This window comes from Silurus aristotelis (assembly GCF_946808225.1).
Source record: "Silurus aristotelis genome assembly, chromosome: 2".
Lineage (NCBI taxonomy): Eukaryota > Metazoa > Chordata > Actinopteri > Siluriformes > Siluridae > Silurus > Silurus aristotelis.
In genome coordinates this window covers 25,135,339-25,156,824 of record NC_139575.1, presented here as the reverse complement: position 1 = coordinate 25,156,824, position 21,486 = coordinate 25,135,339, and the positions used below count along the sequence as shown (strand labels likewise).

The following is a 21,486-nucleotide window of genomic DNA, read 5'->3' as shown; positions in this document are numbered from 1 at the left end:
TTATGCGGTTCTCCTATTTTTTACCAACGTGATTGATGGTGAAAAAGCAGATTTTTAGAAAGATCTTTTTTAGTTTGCCATCGTGCATGCTTTCTTAAAGATACTCATGTTATGTTACTAAATTAACATTGGAAGTCAAGATCTTTGCAAGTTGTTTAAGAAGAAACATTTGAAAAGGTCCTGCTGAGGCAGGAAATTAGAGACATGGCAATTAGAGACATCTAACATCTTACAGTATCCTCACACTCTGCCTGATGTGCAACAGGTAAGGAGAAATCGCTTGGCAGAAGAATGAGGCATCAGTGTTATCATGGGATTAAATTTCATTTTACAGTAGTGGGGGGGGGGGGGGAGACAATAAATATAAAATTTCTCGAGCAATTTTTGAAGGGGACACAAATAATACAGTCAAATTGTACTTATAAAGACACAGTGTCCCCACAGTGAAAATCTTTGCTTTTATTATTATTATTGTAGCATGGAGACTGCGTCCTTATGGTTATTTTCAAAGTTTTTCTCAGGTTCAATGACAAAGCAAAACAAAGAATTAAATAAAAAAAAGTTTTACATTTTTATTTAAAATTAATTGAGACACTTAAGAACAGAATAGAAATTGATTATACAAAAGAATACAGTGGGGTCAGTTCGGACGTAGCACAGTGCTCATTTAGTAAATGCACAGATAAACAATATGCTAATTGTGGCCGTTAATGTAAAGTAACATTATACCAAGTCGTCCCAAATAAAACACTGCATGTTAAACAGCTTTGGTGTGTTAGTGTCAGTGCACTATGCTACAAGCTATTGTACACAAGCTAACGTTCACTAGATAAGTCATATTTTAATCGCTAATAGAGCAGATTCGTGGAAAATTACATCGCTAATCAGCATTTTTGCCGCAACTAATTTATAAATGAGTCTGCATCAACTACATTAAAGAGAATCGCTTTATTTAAAGTGAATAAAATACCCTAGTTAATAGAGTTAAACATTAATTATGCAGCAGACACAAACCTGACTCGTGTGTGTAGAGAAGGTGAGATGAACTGGGAAAGCAGGCAGTGGGTCAAACATTTTTTGCGTTTTTTTTCTACTTACACAATTATTTAGGTATACATACATATATTTTTCACAATAGAGAGTGCGATATTTTTTTAATATTTTTTTTTGGGGGGGGGGGGGGGGCATGTCCCCCCCGGGGATTTACGCCCATGAGTGTTATACAAGAAAATAATTTGAAGTTCATGAGGTTTTTATATGCATGTGGCGCCGCCCAAGTGGCAGCCTGTTGCAGCAGCTCCCTTAGACTTTACAATCAAAGCTGCTCCCAGTGAAACGGTCACCAGAATACACACTGTTATTACTGTTTAACTGCGATAATAACAATAACAAAGTATTTTAAACAACACGTGCAATAACGACACAGATTTAAAAACCATGCAATATTACCTGTGTGCAATTTGTATGTTAGCGTAACTACTTACTCGTGGTCTTTTTCTTCTTTTGTATTTATACATTGTGTTGTGTATATACTGTATACTATATTATGTCTCTCTTCTTTTATATATTTGCATTTCTTTTTCTTATCTTATCTCTTATCTCTCACTGCCCCTGGTATTTAGTAGGGGTGAGAGAACATTGATGAAATATTATATATTTGTCTTTTTCATTGTTTGGACGTTCTATTATTGTAAAACAATTAAAAATAACAGCTCATATTTAAACCCCAGTCTGCTTTGAAATCTCTGCCTGGGAGAGACTTTGCTGATGCAGTATGAATATAGATATAAGTATCTCCAACTTCACCTTGGTAGCAGAGTTCAGCAGTTTCTCACCTAGTTTTAAGGCTCCTACAGTTTCAGTTAATGACAGAGTTTCAACCTACATATGAAGTTGATCATTGGCTGAGGTGGCACTGTTGAGCCGTGTGGCGTAGCTTCCTGTTGTTGCCGCGAATTTCGTGTTTGTGTTGGCGTTTAATTATATATATATATATATATATATATATATATATATATATATATATATATATATATATATATATATATATATATATTTATTTTTTTACAGTTTCTATAGTTTACAGAGCTTCAGTAGCTCCTAGTTTCATAACCATAATATAAAAGACTGTAGAAAGAACATTACTTATCACACACTCCAGTACTCATGTTAGTTCTCTCTTTCCAGTGTTCTGTATTGTTGAAAGATTTATGATCAAACTCTTGATGTCACCCAAATGAGGATGGTTCCCCTTTTGAGTCTGGTTCCTCTCAAGGTTTCTTACTCATAACATCTAAGGGAGTTTTTCCTTGCCACAGTCGCCATGGCTGCTCATCAGGGATAAATACACACCATTCACCTTGACTGTTGATTTTTGTAAAGCTGCTTTGAGACAATGTCTGTTGTGAAAAGCGCTATAGAAATAAACTTGACTTGACATGTGCCATGTTTAGTCAGTCTTTCTCCGTCGCTAGCGATTATTCTTTCTGTGAGAAGTGTAAGTTAGTTAGCACTCTGACTGAGAAGATCCTAGCATTAGAGCACATCCAAAGTCTAGAGAGAATTAGTGAGTGTCAGTCCAGATTCTGCAGGGGAAAGTCTAGATGCCCTAGGTGGAGTTAGCATTCCTAGCATAGCTATTTCGGATCATTACCTTGTATCTTCTGAAATCTGCCCCAGTCATAGCATAAGTACCTCGCCATGTTATTGTGTTAAGTGTACATTCACGTCAACTACAGCAGTAGTTGATTTCTATAGCGCTTTTCACAACAGACATTGTCTCAAAGCAGCTTTTTCAGAATTTTAAGAGTTATCAACATTTAATTAGATCTCTGTCTGACCCCACAGAACTTGACTGGGCCACTGAATGTCTAGAATCAATGTTCCGTTACACTCTAGATCACATGTGTAAAACTCAAGGCCTGTGGGCATATCTGACCCGCGAGATGATTTTTATATAGATCTATTATTATTGTTCTTAATGGCCCGGCGATATGAAGCGCTGATAACACAAACTACAGATCCCATAATGCAACACTTCAGCTGCCTTACCAAACTCTAGGCGACCTGGGAACATTACAGCGTCGATCTAGTTGAGATTCTGTTGATGTATTGAACCCTATTGTAAAGAGATTGTGAAGCGCCTCACAGTGGTGAAGAGAAAAGTTCATTCTGAAAACGGAGCCTTTCAAAACCGATGGGATTCTGAGTATATGTTTACTGACACTGCCGGTAAACCCGTGTGTCTTATATGTGGAGCGAATGCGGCTGTAATGAAGGAATTGAATCTAAGACACACTACTAGACAAAACATCAGGAGAAGCTGAAAAACCGGAATGCGGAGCAGAAGATACAGAAAGTAGAAGAGTTAAAGAAGAATCTGACATTTCAGCAGATGTATTTCACCAGAGCAAAATCACAAAGTAAAGCTGGTGTGAAAGCAGAGAAGAAATCAGAGTCACATCAGTCGGTTATTTACTGAGGGAGAGTTTCTGAAGAGCTGCATGATGAAGGTGTGAGATGTCTTGTGTTTAACAGGAGATATTTTTATGGAGAGCAAAATATTTTAAGTTATTTAGTTTGTTTATTTAAAAAAAAAGGCATAAAAGCAAAGAAATCTGATTGTTTTGATTTGTTGTTATTTTAACGTTTATTTAAAAGCACAATTTTTATTGATTTTTTTTTCAGGGTTTTTTTTGCAGCATGTTCATATTTCTTGAATAATCTTGAAAGAATATATTTTTATGGAGAGCAAAATATGTCTTCCCTTACCACATCCATAAACCTCCTCTTTGGCCTTCCTCTTTTCCTCCTTCCTGGCGGCTCCATTCTCAGCATTCCTCTACCGATATACCCCATGTCCCTCCTCTGCACATGTCCAAACCATCTCAATCTCGCCTCCCTCACCTTGTCTCTAAAACGTCGTACATGTGCTGTCTGTCTAAAAAACTAATTTCTAATCATGTCCATCCTCGTCACTCCCAACGAAAACCTCAACATCTTCAGCTCTGCTACCTCCAGCTCCGCCTCCTGTCTTTTACTCAATGCCACTGTCTCTAAACCATACAACATCGCAGGTCTCACCACAGTCCTATAAACTATCCCTTTCACTTATGCAGATGCTCTACTATCACAAATCACTCCTGCCACTAGTCCCCACCCACTCCACCCTGCCTGCACTCTTTTCTTCACTTCTCTAACACACTCTATTACTTTGCACTGTTGACCCCAGGTACCTGAACTCCTCCACTTTCTCCACCTATTCTCTCTGCAACCGCACCACTCCACTGCCCCTTCCTCTCATTCACACACATGTACTCTGTCTTACTCCTACTGACTTTCATACCCCTTCTCTCCAGCATGTACCTCCACCTCTCCAGGCTCTTCTCAACCTGCTCCCTACTCTCACCACAAATCACAATATCATCCGCAAACATCATAGTCCACAGAGACTCCTGTCTGACCTCGTCAGTCAACCTGTCCATCACCACTGCAAACAGGAAAGGGCTGAGAACTGATCCTTAATGCAGTCAAACCCCCACCTTAAACCAGTCTGTCGTTCCTACTGCACACTTCACTGCTTTCACACTGTCTTCATACATGTCCTGCATCACCCTCACATACTTCTCTGACACACCTGAGTTCCTAATACAATACCACAACTCCTCTCTCGGCACCCTGTCATACGTTTTCTCTAAATACAACTCCTTCTGGCCTTCTCTATACTTCTCTATCAACATCCTCAAAGCAAATAATGCGTTTGTGGTGCTCTTCCTCAGCATGAAACCATACTGTTGCTCACAGATGGTCACCTCTTCTTTCAGCCTGGCTTCCACTACTCTTTCCCATAACTTCATGGTCTGACTGATCAACTTCATTCCCCTGTAGTTACTGCAGGTCCGCACATCTCCCTTATTCTCAAAATCGGTACCAGCACACTCCTTCTCCATTCCTCAGGCATCCTCTTGGGTCATCAACCTGGGTAATAACTTCACTGCCATCTCTCCTAAATATCTCTATGCTTTACCAGTATGTCACCTGGTTCAACCGACTTTCCACTCTTTATCCTCCTAATCGCTGCTCTCACTTCCTCCTTACTAATCCTATTGACTTTCTGTTTGACCATCTCCACACCATCCAACCTTCTCTCTCATTTTACTCATTCATCAGCTGCTCAAAATACTCCCTCCGTCTTCTCAGCACACTCGCCTCACTAGTCAAAACATTTCCATCTCCATTCTTTATTGCTCTAACTTGCAGTACATCCTTTCCAGCATTTGCCACATTCCTCTTCACCTGCTACCGCATCTCCTTGTACTCCTAGCTACACTGCCCTCTGCCAACACCTTACAGTCTCCGATCTTCTTCAGGTTGCATGTCCTACATAGAACATAGTCTATCTGTGTGCACCTTTCTCCACTCTTATATTTCACCCTCTGATCCTCCTTCTTCTTAAAATAAGTGTTTACCACTGCCATGTTCATCCTTTTTAGCAAAATCTACCACCATCTGCTCTTCCACATTCCTCTTCTTTAAGCCATCTTCACCTACATGACCAGTAAAGTCTGCCCCAATCACCAACCTTTTATTCCTAGGTACACCTTCTACCACTTCATCTAACTCAGTCCAGAATTTTACTTCTCCTCAATCTCATAACCCACTTGTGGAGCATAGGCACTGATGACATTTATCATCAACCCTTCTTCATGTTCATCACCCTATCAAAAACTCTCTTCACCTCCACTACACTCTTACTGTACTCTTCCTTCAGAATCACCCCTACAGCATATCAGCTACCTCTCTCCCTTTACCAGTCATAGTACCAACATTTAAAGTACCAACCCGAACCTCCACTCTCCTACACTTCTTTTCCTGCCATCTCTGTAGAGGTCTTCCTCCTCTCCTTCTCCTTTTTCGGCCAACAGTAGCCCAATTTCCACCAGTACCCTGTTGGTTAACAATATCTGTGGTGGTCGTTGGTATCCCGGGCCTCGACCGTTCCAGTATGAATTTCTGATTCGTGATCCGTGTATTTGATTTGGCACGTTTTACTCTGGATGCCCTTCCTAACGCAACCCTCCCCATTTATCCAGGCTTGGGACCCGCACTAAAAGTGCACTGGCTTGTGCAACCCTAATGGCTGGGTTAAAATAAATCCAAACTATTTTGTAAATAACCCTGTAGATTGCACTAAAATTATAACAATCAATTACAATATTTTACTCCCAATCAAGGGAATGACTTAATTGATCTCTTCATCCAAATAATAAACTTTTTTTCTCGAGCCCCTGCTATAAGTTTCATCAAACAAATAATTCCACAAGGGACTTGAACCTGTTCTAAAAATGTCTAGAAATGTACTCTTCCGTTAGCACTGGTTATGTACCTAAATCTTTCAAACTGGCAGTTATTAACCCCTATATCAAACCTTCTCTTTATTTCCAAGATTCTAGAAAAGGTTGTAGTACAGCAGTTATGCACCTTCTTAGAAATAACATTTTTGAAATGTATCAGTCAGCACAGAGACTCCGCTGGTTAAGGTGACAAATGACCCGCTATTGGCCTCTGATCAGGGTTTTGTCTTCTTACTTGCTTTGCTGATGATCCTGTATGTTTCAGCAAAGCCAGATGAGAGAGATCAGCTAAAATAGTTGAGTGTGTAAAGGACACTAGGCAGTGGATGCTTGATAACTTCCTTCTGCTCAACTCGGACACAATCTCAAGGTTCAAGTCGATGTTGAAAACATATTTATTTAGTCAAGCCTTTGATCGGTATATTTTTCCGGGGTAAAGGAGCAGCCTGGAAATCCATAAAATTATGGCGTAACACAAGAGCTTTGAGGAAGGATTTGGACTATAGTTGTTATCAACAGTCTGCTACACTGGCTCAGGACTACAGTTTGCATTTGATCACCATCACTGCACACCTTAACATCATTTATCTGTAATAAATGGACATTTGGTGCCACCCAGATGAGGATGGGTTCCCTGTTGTGTCTGGTTCCTCTCAAGGTTTCTTCCTTATGCCATCCCAGGGAGTTTTTCCCCGCCACAGTCGCCATAGAAACATCTAGAACTTTAATTTTGTGCATTTATTCAAATATTTTAGCGCATTAATAGAATCTACTAATATTTTTACAATAATGCACTCAAATAAATTTTGTAATCAAATTGTTCAACTTGTTTTACAGTACATCAAATATAATAATAGAAAAAACATAAACATGTCTGTGGAACATGTACAATAGGCCAACAAGAAGAATATATGGCAAATGTACTTGACAAACAACTCAGCACTGTCTGATACCAAAATATCTTGTTTTGCAGTTTATGCAAAAGTGATATTAGATTATGGTTAAGCTATGGTTGAGCCTTTGCTACCAACAGCACTATGTCTGATAATAAGGTTCTCTCCACCATTTCTTTTTATATTATTATGCAGTTTTCCAGAGCCTGGACGGTGACCCATTACACAGGTAAGTTTTTATAGGTATGTATTGTAATGTAAGTAATGCATAAAAACTCTAAGGGTCATATAGATTCCTTATCACATCAGTATACTAGAGCACTGGAATCTCAAAAATAAGCCATTTAAATTGGATATTAGATTTAAGTTGTATTAGATTGCCGGTGGGTGGTTAAAACACACCTAATATCTAACTAATAATAAAAATAATTGTTATCATTATTAATCATCTTCTTTTGCATACACAAAGATAGTTATGCACGGGTTGTAGCACAGAGTCTTTATGAATTAATGTTTAGTACGCGGGTAATGACGTACATGGTACATCTCAAAAAATCTGATGTGCATCCTAAAAATGTACAATTCGAATAATACAAATGCAGTTGCACAGTTTGAACACCAGGGGTCTCAATAGGTTCAACCCATGAAGTCAAGGCAGAAAGAGAGCACACTGGTCACGTGATCACATTCTTTCATGGGAAGTCTGCACTTATAAAGTCCATTAGCCCCAGTGTTCCAAATCACAGATTATGCAGTTACATGACCACTTTACACAGGTACAAATCACACCAAAGGCTATAGAAACTCGCCATTTTTGTCAACTTTGGAGCTCTGTTTTCTGTTATGGATCAATTTCTTTGTTCAATGAAACTTTGTGGAGAATGAATGTTTTTTTGTTTATTTTTATGATAGAGTGAACCTGTAATAAATAATAACTTTTGTTCATGGACATGTATTTATTTATATTGTTTCATAAAAAAATGCACACTGTTTACTGAAGATGTAATGTCAACCTTCTTATTTGTGGAACTCGAACCTAGCAGAACCAGGTGTTACACAAAAAAACCCAAACACTCCTCTCTTATGGAAGGAAATGAGTAGGGTGATTCATTTCCTACTAATCATTTATAGGCAGTATATTCTAGAGAAGTCAGCATGTAAGTCTTATAGGAGAACTGTTTTGAAAACCATAAACAAACAATTCAGGATGTGTGTTGTATCATATCTAAATGCTGATCAACGATTAATGGAAGAGAAAAACGCACACTGAAAGTTTTTCAATATTTGGCCATTTGTAAAATTGCACAAAAACCAGACATCAAGCCTTTTAAGTGCCTACCCACAGTGTGTAAAGTCTTTTTCGAATGTCAAATGTGAAACAGGAACTGAAGTATATTTAGCAAAGAGGTGATTTCCATGGTAGTAACTGTCTGGTGTGTGAGTATGGTTGTTGACCCAGCTCCACTATCTGGGCTTTTATGGATTGTGTGAAGCTAACCAAGCTGATTTGGTGAGATGAAAGGAACATACCGGTTCTATTATTTTTTCCCAAGAACTCTGTGTTCCTTACAAGTTTTATATTATCTTTGGAAAGGTCCTGTTTCAGTGGTCTGTCCTTTGTATTTTCAGAACACTGTCAATAAAAATGCAAATCCTAGCAGTGCTGAATGTTGTTCTCCTATTCATCACCATGATCAGTGATTCTTTGTATTACTCAAAAAAGCTTCAAAGAGCTGATGTGTCTGTGAATCCTATAATAGAAACATATTGTATATATACCCGTTCTCTGTGTATAGTAATAGGCATCTGTATATCATGTTCACAATACATATATATACTGTATATTCATCTGTATATTATTGTTCATAGTACATATATATTCATATTCATCTGTAATTATATTCATAGTACACACATACAGTATATATATATATTAATCTGTATATTATGTTTTTAGTACATATATATTCATCTGTATACTTCATTTATAGTACATATACATCTTTAAATTACTGTTTATAGTCTATATTTCATTTTATTTAACTATGTAAATTCATGTAAAAACTATATATCCTGCACTTGCTGTTATTGCACTCTGGTTAGACCCAAACTGCATTTTGTTGCCTTGTACTTGTACATGTGTAATGACAATAAAGTTGAATCTAATCTAATCTACTTTCTAAGCCAGAATGTTCATGAGTAATTCCTCCATGCAGACCCAGACAAAAGATGGTAAATTACTGGGTAAATTACTTACTTGGGAAAGATTTTTTCCCCAATTTAAAGAAACGACACATCTGCGAGAGAGATGAGGAATGTCATCAAGTGATCATGGGTAGAGCCACAGCAAACATTTAAAAGCATTAGGGGATTGCAAAGTACACCACCAGCCATCTTTTCAGCTGGGAGTAGGTTTACATCAACAGAGAGCTTAAGCCCATAACATATGCCATAGAGAACTCACACACAAATAGAAAATAAGATTGACCATTACTTTGATTTATGTGCACCTCGCAGAATTGTGGTTCTATACAGAACACAAAAGTCTGGTGTGGGGCAGAAAACATGAGGCAGGAAGTATCTCTGCAATAGTGAGCCTGTTAGTACTTGTTGCAGATCCAGTTTTAACCTCTAGGTGTAGTATTGCGCAATTGAAGACAACTGGATGGATTTGCAGATGTGGAGCTACAGATGTGTAAACTGTGTTTATTGTGCACAAAACGTATTGCATCCTTAAATCTAAAAAGACACGTATGCATTTTTTATACATGATAGAAAAACAGTCATATATATAAAAAAAAACAACAACAACACAACATGAAACAGAACAGTATAGAATATCAGCTGATAAAATGCGTTGTAGGTATCAGCATACAGGTGGGTGAATTTTGTTTGCCTTGATCAAATCTTTTATTTCAGACACCAAGATATTTCTTTATAACATTACTAATGTTGGTATTTACAACACACACATATCCAAACACCATTATCAGAGTAGATTTGTGCTCTCTTTTCTTAAATGCTGACCTCGTTAAATGCTAAACTCCTTAAAGGTCAACCTGACTCCTGTGTCCTGATCAGTATCATTAATGGTTAAATGAGATATCAATCTACTCTTTGGTCTAGGCACAAGTGGATTTGTGTAGATTCCAACTACTTTTCACAAGGAGAAGTGGCCAGTTACACAAATCAGTATTAAGACCATACCTTCATTTACTGTTTAAACTTTCTGAAGGCAAGTCAGTGTTAACCTTCTGAAACTTCAAAAAAGTTTAAAGGTGTGAATACTAATCAAGTCATTTTAGCTCATTAGATGTACTAAAAATGAAATGGTTCATTTTTTTTACTGGTTTCTTTTGCGCTTTCCCCGATTCTAGCTATGAGTGTGATGATTATAAAAGAGTTCTGGAACTGCGATGGGGATGTCCAGGTTTACTACAGTGTGCTGTTTTATTTGACCTCAACCACAACTTATTGCTCAATGAACCAGTATCAATAAAGGCATCTAAAAATTGGTCATCTTCCGTTAGCTTGCTTGACTGCTCTATACTTGTACTTTTTACCCACTAGAAGGCACTTAAGAGAAAATGTAGGTCTTGTGACTCACAAGAGCACAAGTTGGTTCACTGGTTCTTGTGTTTGTTTCTCAGTTGGCTTCCAGAGTACCCCATACACGCTGTTAATTTTTACTGTCAAAATGTCAGCATGTTTCACTATCACTGTTAGCACTTATCCTGCTGACTCATGCTGGTTCAACAGTCAATCCATTAGTGCATACATTCAAGATTCCAAGGATAAATGGAGCATAAATTGCTTGGCTCCGAGTTTGGCTTGGTAGCAAATGGCAGCCTTGTAACCAAAAGAACAAAACTTTAATATGACCAGGGCTGCAAAAAACAGCGAGCAATGAACAGCCACACCAAATACAAAAGCACAAGACATGAGTTAACCATGTTACATATGTTATATATATATATATATTAGGGCTTAATGCAAATTCATTATTACTGAACTACTTTTATTAACATTTATATAAATGAATATTAAAAGGGCAAATTTAAAACTTTTAACCTTTAAAAAAAAACATTTTCAATCACTAAACATTTGTTTTACTGATGCGGCAAGTCTGCGGATCCAAGACTCCATCATAATGTACACATCCGGCAGTTAAGGGGTTGACAGACGTGCCGGCGCGTTTTGTGGAATTTTTCTCAAAATGCTCTGTCTTTTTTGATCGTACAGATAAAAGCAATACATAATTCTGAATCTATAAAGGGTCTACTTTTATTTGTATACACTTATAATAATAACAAAATGCTGCGCCTTTCAAAAATAAAGAAAACAGACAGGATGCGATTTCTTCACAGACACATATGCATATAAAATAATCTCAGTGAATACTTGCCTCACAGACATAAAAAATATATGAATTCAAAGCTTAAAATGCCTAACTTTTAATAAACAACACACTGAAGACAAATATTCTCTGATTTTGTAATCTGTGTGAGAGTTAGAAGAGGTACAGTTTCTCCGGTATCACCTCATTAACCGTCCTTGTGGAAACATAGCAAAAGTTCGGTTTGATGTCCTGATTATTTACAAGAGGATTTTGTCTTTATGCTCTATATTGAGTTTGGTTTCACTAATAACAAACATACATTTGCACAGACATCCATATTTGTCCATGGCATGTTGATTAGAGTATTAAAAACTTGAAAAGTATTAGTTTAAGGTACATTTAGAATAGATAAGAATGGGTGATCAAGTTGTGATTAATCACAGGTTAAATCATGACAACCATGAGATAAAATATTCTAATCGATTGACAGCCTAAGATAGATAGATAGATAGATAGATAGATAGATAGATAGATAGATAGATAGATAGATAGATAGATAGATAGATAGATAGATAGATAGATAGATAGATAGATAGATAGATTAGGCTTTAATTAATGTATAGAAATACAATAATATTCAAAATATCTGAAAATTGTTTTTTATTTAAATATTTCATTTTATTTTTACTTTCCTTTTGTGTAAATTTGTATTAATTGAAAAAAACTCTCCTAAATTCTCTCCAAACTGCAAAATAGTCATATCACTTAATAACTTTGTTGTGTCTCTCTTCCCGAATGCACATTTCCAAACATATTCTAAGGAATTCATTTTTATAATAGAATGGAATATAATTTATGTGAAAATATTTGGCATGTATTTTGCACAAGCATAAATTTCGAATAATTTAAAATTTTGGATTAATAGGTTAGTAATTACACATTAATAACCTGCTGATTCAACATTTTATTTTATAAAGGTGCTGGAGGAAAAAAAAAAAAAAAACAGTTACATAGCACAAGTACAAAGTGGTCTATAGAAAGATCATTGCATTTTAATATGGCTGGGCAAATATTTTACATTGGAATACTATCAGTTCAGTAGACTAGTCTAATTCTTTGGCCATTATGAAGAAATCAACTGCTGAAGACTTTCTCCATGTCATTGTGTCTCACAAGGAAGGCAATAGACTGTATAGTTATCACCTCAATAGGATGTGATGATTCCCACAAACTATACAACCTACTACCTCATCTTGTGGCAACACATTACCTGAATTTATATTTCTAATAATTTAATTACTTAACAACAGACAATAAAACCAATTCCAGCATTAGGAATGTACTTTTTCTCTTTCAATTAAAGCTCCATGAGTAGGTGTTGATTCACCCTGATGTCCAGTCATTCACGAGCTGGGGGTTGATCAGACTGTCTCCTTAGGAAAGACAGTAGATTGTATAGTTATCTCAGAGAGAGGATTAATACCCCACAACTATTCAATCTACTACCTCAGCCTTAAGGACAGTAGCTTTCACACCAGCACTGCAAAGGCAACAAGAGTTTGGAAAAAGACAGTTAATAAACATATAGCACAATACTCAATACATAATTATCTAGCCACGATTGTTTTTACTAATCTTTTTGTTTTATGAATGCTAAGGCACACTACGTTCAAAGAACACACAATACACAAAAGCTACTAAAAAGCTGTCTTTGTCCTTATTGTTCATGCCTTATGCAACGATAAAGGTGTTATAATTGAATGTAATTGTGTTATATTTAATTAGTTTTATCCATTGCGTATTTAATAGCACATAAAATACTTTTTGGCTTAATTGTTTATTCGTTTTGAAAATTAAGCCGTTGATAAAGCCACCTGGATTTGCCAAGGAAAAATAGACAGCAGCAGAGTGATTGAACTCTGCACAGCCATCTGCCACACCCATGTAGTGATGTTCATGTAGCGATGTTCATGTAGCGATGTGCAAACCAGATGATGAAAAACATAATGTGTAAACTGCAAGTTTTTGTGTTCTACTGAATTGTTTTTTATTTAATTTTATTTTTTTAATTAAGCTGTGAACTCCATTTAAATGGTGCGCTTTGACTGTTAGCTGCTAACAATTGCTATTAAGCACATGTTAGCATGGTCAGTTTAGCTAGAAAGTTACCTGAAAGTCATTCTGGGCAGACAGTATAAAAAGTATCACAATTTCAATAACTTTCATTTGTTTGGTCACTCTGAAATCAGGGTTTTTTTTTCTTTGGAATTATTGATGATTCCCTATTTTTCATAAAATCCGGATTTCTGATATCTGGGTTCTATTTTTTTAAATAAAATATCAGTAGCATGTAATTTAGCATGTTTCGAACCAAAGAATCAACATCAAATATTGAATATATTGCAAAGAACATTTTATCTGCTATTACGTGCATTTTATTTAAATATTTTCAGGTTCCATTCTCCATTGTATGTGGCCCAACACCAACCCTGTGTTTTCACCAATACACTCTAACACAATTTCATCTCTATATACCATAAATCATTCTTTTGTCGTCTTTCATTATAGTAAATTGGCATGAATTTGTCAGATTTATATATAAGACAAATATTCTCTTATTCTGTACATGAAATGTTTATTTTTTGTGCTTTTAGTTAGTGTAATTCTGGTTAATTGAGGTTTAAATTATAAAAAAAAAAGGTTAATTAGTGACATCACAGCATTTTTTACAATCAGGTAATGTGTGTTTTCGTTATCCAGATTTCCACTTTTTCACTGTTTCTTTTTCCTGTCTGCCCTGTTTGCTTTGAGTTTAGAAATCCTGGTCTAGGTTCAGAAATTCTGTGTGAAATCTCATTCATCATCCATGATCTTTCCTCAGTGGTCAGGTTATGCCCTTCATCTAAACTCACAAGCAACAATCTGTAGTTGGGTAAGAAATAAAGAAGTTTTTTGTTTGTTAGTTTGTTTGTTTTTAAAAGAGCGAACAACAAAATAGTCAGCTGACATAAGATTCTAATCACAAAGCATGCTCATTTTGTGTAAAACTCATCCATAACTCTGAACTGACATTCAGTGTTTGGCACATAGCATGAGTAGTCTGTGCCAGGAGATTGTGCCCATTTTAAGTAAAAATTGACCCTTAGAAACCTGACGCAGTCTGCTGTTTAAAAGGCTGCGGTACATAAAATATCTTGTATTGATAGTAAGTAGCAAGTATGGAGGAAGTTTAAAGAGAGGGCAAACAAAATGGCTGTCCTGCTGCCATTTTAGAAAGCTTGACTCAGATGGAAGAGAAACACTATGCAATCCAAACATTCAGCATGATTTCAATACATTTGCTACTGTAATGAATGTAAACAAAGTTTTTTCTTTAGATTTGTAACTTTTACAAGGGTAATCATTAATGCTCTAACGTGAGCTTGCATCTGCAAATCTAATCATTTGTTATTATTTTCAATAAACCCCAGATCTCATATTAGCTCGGTGTCCACAGTGGCAGCTGAGGCATTTAGACAATGCCAAGCTCTGGCATGAAGCTGTGCCCAGAGAGGGTGGCAGACAAGGGTCATGGGAGTAGTCTAAACAATTGACTGGCATCAAGAAAGGGGTAGGGCAGTTGCCGTGTCACTTTGCATAAATTAGCATGTGAACCAGAGACAGTGAAAAGCACCATGGTAGCTCATTAATATGCAAAATTCCTCTTTGGCCTAATTAATGGGGGCAGTGATTGAAATGTTTTGGCATGGCAGTTGGTGGAGGAAAAGGTGGCCCTTTAAGTCGAAAGGGTAGAAAAAACAGCATGAGTTTGGGGGTGGTGCTTGACGAGGACAAATAGAAACCTCTTAATTGAGATGTTAAATCAGTATGATGGTGAATGGTTTTAAGTCAGCAATATGAAATGTTAATTTTGCAGCCGTTTTTGAAAATTGCTTTAATTGCTGTCAAATGAGAATGCATGATTGAATGAAGATTCAGAATGCAGCTTTAAAATGATTTGGCAAAAACTGGAAACTTGAATAATTTTGGAAAACTGTATTTTCTCCATAGTTATATCTCATGTATGTAATATGTTTGTAAAAAATAAAAGATCTGTATAATTAATAGCCACGTACGAAGTAGATTTTGGGTCTCTAAAGTGCAAAGAGCAATTTGATGATACAGGCAATGACATCACAGTGTCCACTTCTTGTCTTCTAAAGGAGTATAATATTGCCAGATTTCATCTGAAAGCATTTTAAAAGCTCTTTCAAAGCATTGTCGGTTCAACTGCAGCCTTCACATTATTTCTTTGCCAAATAATGATTTGTTGTTGTATGTATGTGATTTTTGTTTAACGAGTCATGTCTCGCTGAAGCTCATGGGTTGATGCCATTTCCAAAAAAAAAAAAAGAAAAAAAGAATGGAAATTATGCTTAAATGAATATTTAACTATAAAACCGGATAGCGTGATGTAATTATCAGGCAGCTTTTTACTCTGCAAACGCATTGTTCATAGTTCTTTCTGCAAGATTTCCAGTCTGAATTTAATTGAAGGCTGTTTCACCTTTGACATTATATTAAGTTAAATGATAAGCAAATAGGTTTTTCACAACCTCTCTGATAGAGGCTACATGTAAGTGCCTGGATCGGTCTAAAATTATAAACAGAACAACTGACTACCTGTTCATTTTCAATATACAAACCCATTGCCTCACCTTTCAAACAGGATACATTGGTTTTGCTGTGACAAAACACATATGGAGGCTGATTTAGCACTAATATGTTTAACAGCTATTGACATTCAGATGAACTATATTATTGGTTTTTGCCACTTTAACAACGCCATAAAATTACCAAGGATCAATTTTGTTAGTCTTTCTGTCATTCAGCAGAAACAGGGAAACCACCCAGCACACCAAAATAGCATTTCTAAACAGGAAGCCTGCCTTCTGCCGACTTAGTTTAACTCTGTCCTGTGTGCGTGGAGGTCTCCAAGTTCATTTCTTATCACTCTGATAGTGGCGCAGAAAACAAAAGCAGCTATCAAGTCCAGTTTCTTCGTCTGCTGTAGAAAAACAGTACTTTTGGCACATAGGCTATAGCTGTAAATTAGGTTTTGTCAGGGTTACTGTGTGGCGTTAGGTTAGACACGAAGAATTTTCATCGAGACATATTCCTGTCTTTGAACATAAACAATCTTGCTATGCCTAAAGTACTGAAGCAGAGAATCCATAGACATAACTGGGTACATTTTAATGAATTCGACTAACCTAGTCTAAAATCAAATTGGACCCCACTTACCAACACTCATAAATCGTTTCACGTAGGCAAAATAAAATGGATGTAATTCGGTGCGCTTTTAACCAAACTCCATAGCTGAAATGTGTTTCCTGATAAAGGAAGTGCGACTTTATTCCTGGTTACCATGCCGCTAATAGTCAAAGACAGAGGGAGAGAGAAAGAAAGAGGGAGGGGGGAGGAGGGGACACAAAAATAGCAGGAAGTAGAGATGGCAGGCCTGAAAGAAAATATCATGAAGTAACACGACAAGTTCATCTGAGGATAGCAGAGGGGAGGGGAAATCCTTCTCATTTTCTGCCTGTCACCCCGCCCTTTATTTCTCCTGCTCTCTCCATCTCCGATTTTTGAACAACATTATACGCTCATTTTCCTCTTGCTTTGTGATAGCATTGTAATGGTCGGAAGACTGATCCTTTATTTATGCTACGAAAAAACTGCACGAGGTAGTGATTTTTGTTATGTGCTATACAAAACGTACTTGTAATCTGTTAAGTAGGTGAGCAGAACTACGGAAAGGCCACTTGTTCACACAAACCGTGCAGTAAAAATATGCATTACATATATTATACAGACATATGTGAAATAGGAATAGGCATTTTATTGACAAACATGTGGATTCAATGGATGTGTACATAAAAACTTGTTATTGTATGTATATATGGCTTAAGTGATAACGTTTTTGTACGCATGTAATGCAGCGGTAGGGAAAGCAACAAAACTACTATATAGACATCAATCGCTTGAAAGCATCTTCTTTATGTTAAAGAATAGATCAATTTAAATCTAATTAATTCATAGCTTCTTGTTACTTTTTTTAAAGCTGTTTTTGGTTATAAATCTGTTCAAATATTGTTTTCCAAAGTTGCTCCTTGCATTGGAAGAACTTATTCTACAGTAGAATTCATTCTACAATAAAAGTTAAATATCAGCTCTAGAAGAAAATGACCTTAAAAGCTCTCAGCGTCCAGAGAAATAGAGAATGTTATCGTTATTTTTATCCTGTCAGCGTTGTTGTTTATAAGTCAAAAGCCACTTACCTTTTGTTTTTTAAGGTCGCTACAATGCAATTTACTGTAAAAGCAGCCCAATTCTTTTGCTGCTTGGTCTAATAAACTATATACATTCATTTACTTTATCTTTGTAAAGCGCTTTGTTGGCCGCCATCATACAAACAAGTTGCATGATATGACTGAGCTCAGCCTGGCTGTGAATACACGACAAACACAGACATGATTAAATCTGATGAAGTTTCTTTCGTTATCAGATGGCGCGGAGTCTTCGATTTCTCGAGTACGGTCGAGTGCTAACATATCTCACGTTAGTAGAGAGTAATTCTTAAATCAGACCGCACCATAATGGTGGATGTGGTAGCAATGGCGACGGAGGGAAGGCAGACACGTGTACAGGCGGACAATGAGGACGAAAGAAACCAGAATGAGCACAAAAGCGAGAAAAAGGGAACACTTGTCAAAAAAGCAGAAAGTTAATTGTTAGGAAAACAGTGATTGAAAAGTGGGAAATACCTGAGTATGAATTCTGCTGGACGACACAGCAATTCGGGCCAAGGGCTAGGGAGCACGATAGGCGGGTGGGTAGACAGGGAAGGAGGAGGTAGAAGAAGAGGGAAATTAAAGATTATTTCTGTGTCTTGATAATTTGCTGGCGAAAGAGGACAGAGAAAAAAGGCGAAAGCAAGAGAGCCTAACCAAGCCAGCAGTAACACTCTGCAGCCATGCCCTCCTAGCTCCCTGCCTACTTCAAGCATGACGCCAAGAAACTAATGGGAAAGAGACAGCATGAGGTCACAGCAGTGCGAGAAGGGAAGATGAAATAATTTGGGGTAGTAATATTTTTAGAGGACGTGCTTCCTTTTGGGTGAGAGAGAGCAAAGTCTTTGCAAGAGTTGCCAGGCAAAGTAGGTTTCCCTTCACCATTTCATCTCAAACATTATACGACGCTCGACTGCCAGGGCCCTTAGGCATGGAGGGAGAATGGATTCCCTCCAAAATTAGCAAAACAACAAATCTTGACACATCCCACCATGAGCACTTTTGACAGTTGACAAAAAAGTACCAAAAAAAAAACCTGCACGTTTGTTGCGAAAAACACAACTATGTAGAGAATCATATCAGCATACTTACACAAGCTTTGACTTCTGTTCTGTGAGCAGGTTCGAATTAAGAGATAATGCCAGTGATTTAAGCCACCCTTAGAATAAAGAACTATGATTTCTCCCAGAAAGAGAGAGAGATAGAGAGAGAGAGAGAGAGAGAGAGAGAGAGAGAGAGAGAGAGAGAGAGAGAGAGAGAGAGAGAGAGGGAGTGTGGTGAAGTCTTTTGTCAGCATTTGGCATTCGTCCCAGGTAGTACATGCCTCTCTGTTCCCCTTCTACAGAAGTCATTGCAGCGTCTTTAGCTGCCCTGGTGATGCCTGTGCTTTCCGAGCGAATTTCCCTTATCGTATTCGCGCTTTCATAGAAATAATGGTCAAATATTCTTTTGGTTAGCACAAGTGCAGTTATATATGCTCTAATTTAGGAAAGACATCTTTTCTGTTTACAAAAGTTTCAAAACAATCCAAATGTATGACTTTTGTAGGTGAAAGTGAATCCGCCAGTCCACAGTCCAACTTTTGGCCTCGTTTTTTTTTAGGACACTAATAAGCTGAGTTTGCAAGAAGGTTAAAAGTGCAATTCATTTGGTTTTCTTAAAAACACTGATTCCAGGAGTATGCTGTGCCTTTGACGAATCCTTTTCAGCTGTGGCGAGAAAGGGGTTCAGAGCCCATGCTGCCAGCTGGCCAAGAGAGAGAAGTGTCACCGAAATAATCCAGTGCGACTAGCAAAAAGGAGTGCTTTGCCCTATTCCTGAGACAAATGTGCTGAGATAGTTAAATAAAAAGCGAGTGAGGTGCTTGCCGTCCATAGTCCGCATCTCAGGCATTGTCCAGGACAGCTCAGTGTGTGATGTCACGGCCCCCTTCGTTCGCTTTTGTTGTATGTTCATTTATTTTGCTCTCCCCACTGTACTCCTCAGCTCCTCCCCTCTGCAGCCAACACGTATACACTCTACCCCCATCACAAAAAATACTGGAGAAAAGCCTTTCCACAGTTAACAGTAGTCCACTCCAAAAGTTCATGGTTAAAAGAAATTAGGACAACAGAGGTAGTAACGATAGCAGAAAGAGAGAGTGAGTGAGAGAAACAGAGAGAGAAAGAAAGAGAGAGAGAAAGAGAGAGACTGCCTTCACAAATCTCTCACCATGTCTTTGCCTTCCTGCCTTTGCAAGCAGGGAGCTTGTAAAAGTTTCAGCTGCGCCGGCTTAGGGCCAGCCCCTGTTGGCAGCATTTCAAGAAGAGCGCTGACTGGTTCTAAAGCACCCAGAGATTGTAAGAAGTGGGGGTAAACTTACCAGGGGGTAAAGGGGTTCCCATCAATACACATGGGTATCTAATGAGGGGAGTGGGTCATATGTGCCAGCTGCAACTACTCTGGGAGTTTGAAGCAGAAACAAAAAGGAAGCAGCCAAGACAGTCCTATACGCATTTTCCCCCTTCACATGGACTGTTCTGCTTTCTTTCTTCTTACAGATGCAGCTGCAGTTTACAACAATTGCTCTCTTTGTAAAGTTTGGATAGTTGTTTTGTGCACAATTTTGTTCATCGTCTACAAAGCATTTAGCAATGTACACTGGCAATAATTATTTATGATCCTTTTTGAATCAATATTGTTAATATAGTTTGATTGTGCACAGTTATCTACAAGGGTAAAAACTCTTTATCAGTCTTAAAACATGCGTCATTCTAGAACAAGTAAAAGCACTATGTTATCTGCTGTAAAATTGTTAAATGTCTGCCCTGGGTGAGGCCACCTGTTGCTTGTTTGCACAGCCGTGTGGTTGGCAGGTGTCAGCTCAGGACACTGCCCTGCTCTAACCATGATTGCACCCACACACACACACACACACACACACACACACACACACACACTCTTATAGCTTACACTCAGCTATGGCTAACTAACCTCTACAACCACACATGCAAAGGATGTGAAAGGTGTGACACTTGGTGCACACACAGAGTTTCTGTGTTTCTGCCTATACACTGTTCTCCATATGTAAACTGAGACTGACTCTCTAATATTTAAGCACACTCTGCATATGAAAAGAGGGTGCCATTTTTAGCAAAAAGTTACAAAAGATGCCATACTTGGAGTTGATTATTAAAGCAAACCAGAACTGTCAAGTTTCACTGGATACTTATAGGCCTTATATGCTTGCTTTATATGTAGCTAAAAATAGTGCAATGTTGTTTATATATATATATATATATATATTATATATATATATATATATATATATATATATATATATATATATATATATATATATATATATATATATATATATATATGTTTGCCATACCCATGACTTTACCACTCACTGAATACCTCCCCTGTGAGCTCACATAAGCAAGCACATGGACTGCAAACTGACCCTGGTGGACTAATATTCCTGCCTTCTGCTGTGTTGCCTACACAAATGGATCTAACTGTTTTAATGACATTTAATGACTGGATTTGGGGAGGTTAGTAAAGGGCAAGAGGAACAATTTGGACAT

General features: G+C 37.4%; 1 long non-coding RNA gene across 1 annotated transcript; it reads right to left on the bottom strand.

The window, feature by feature from the left end:
* Positions 1-12,536: 12,536 nt before the first annotated feature.
* On the bottom strand, positions 12,537-21,176 carry LOC310736907. The gene is made up of 2 exons (XR_014536703.1): positions 19,010-21,176; positions 12,537-18,436 (listed from the first exon to the last, which is right to left on the bottom strand). It is a non-coding gene; the product is annotated as an uncharacterized lncRNA (long non-coding RNA).
* Between the last annotated feature and the right edge of the window lie 310 nt (positions 21,177-21,486).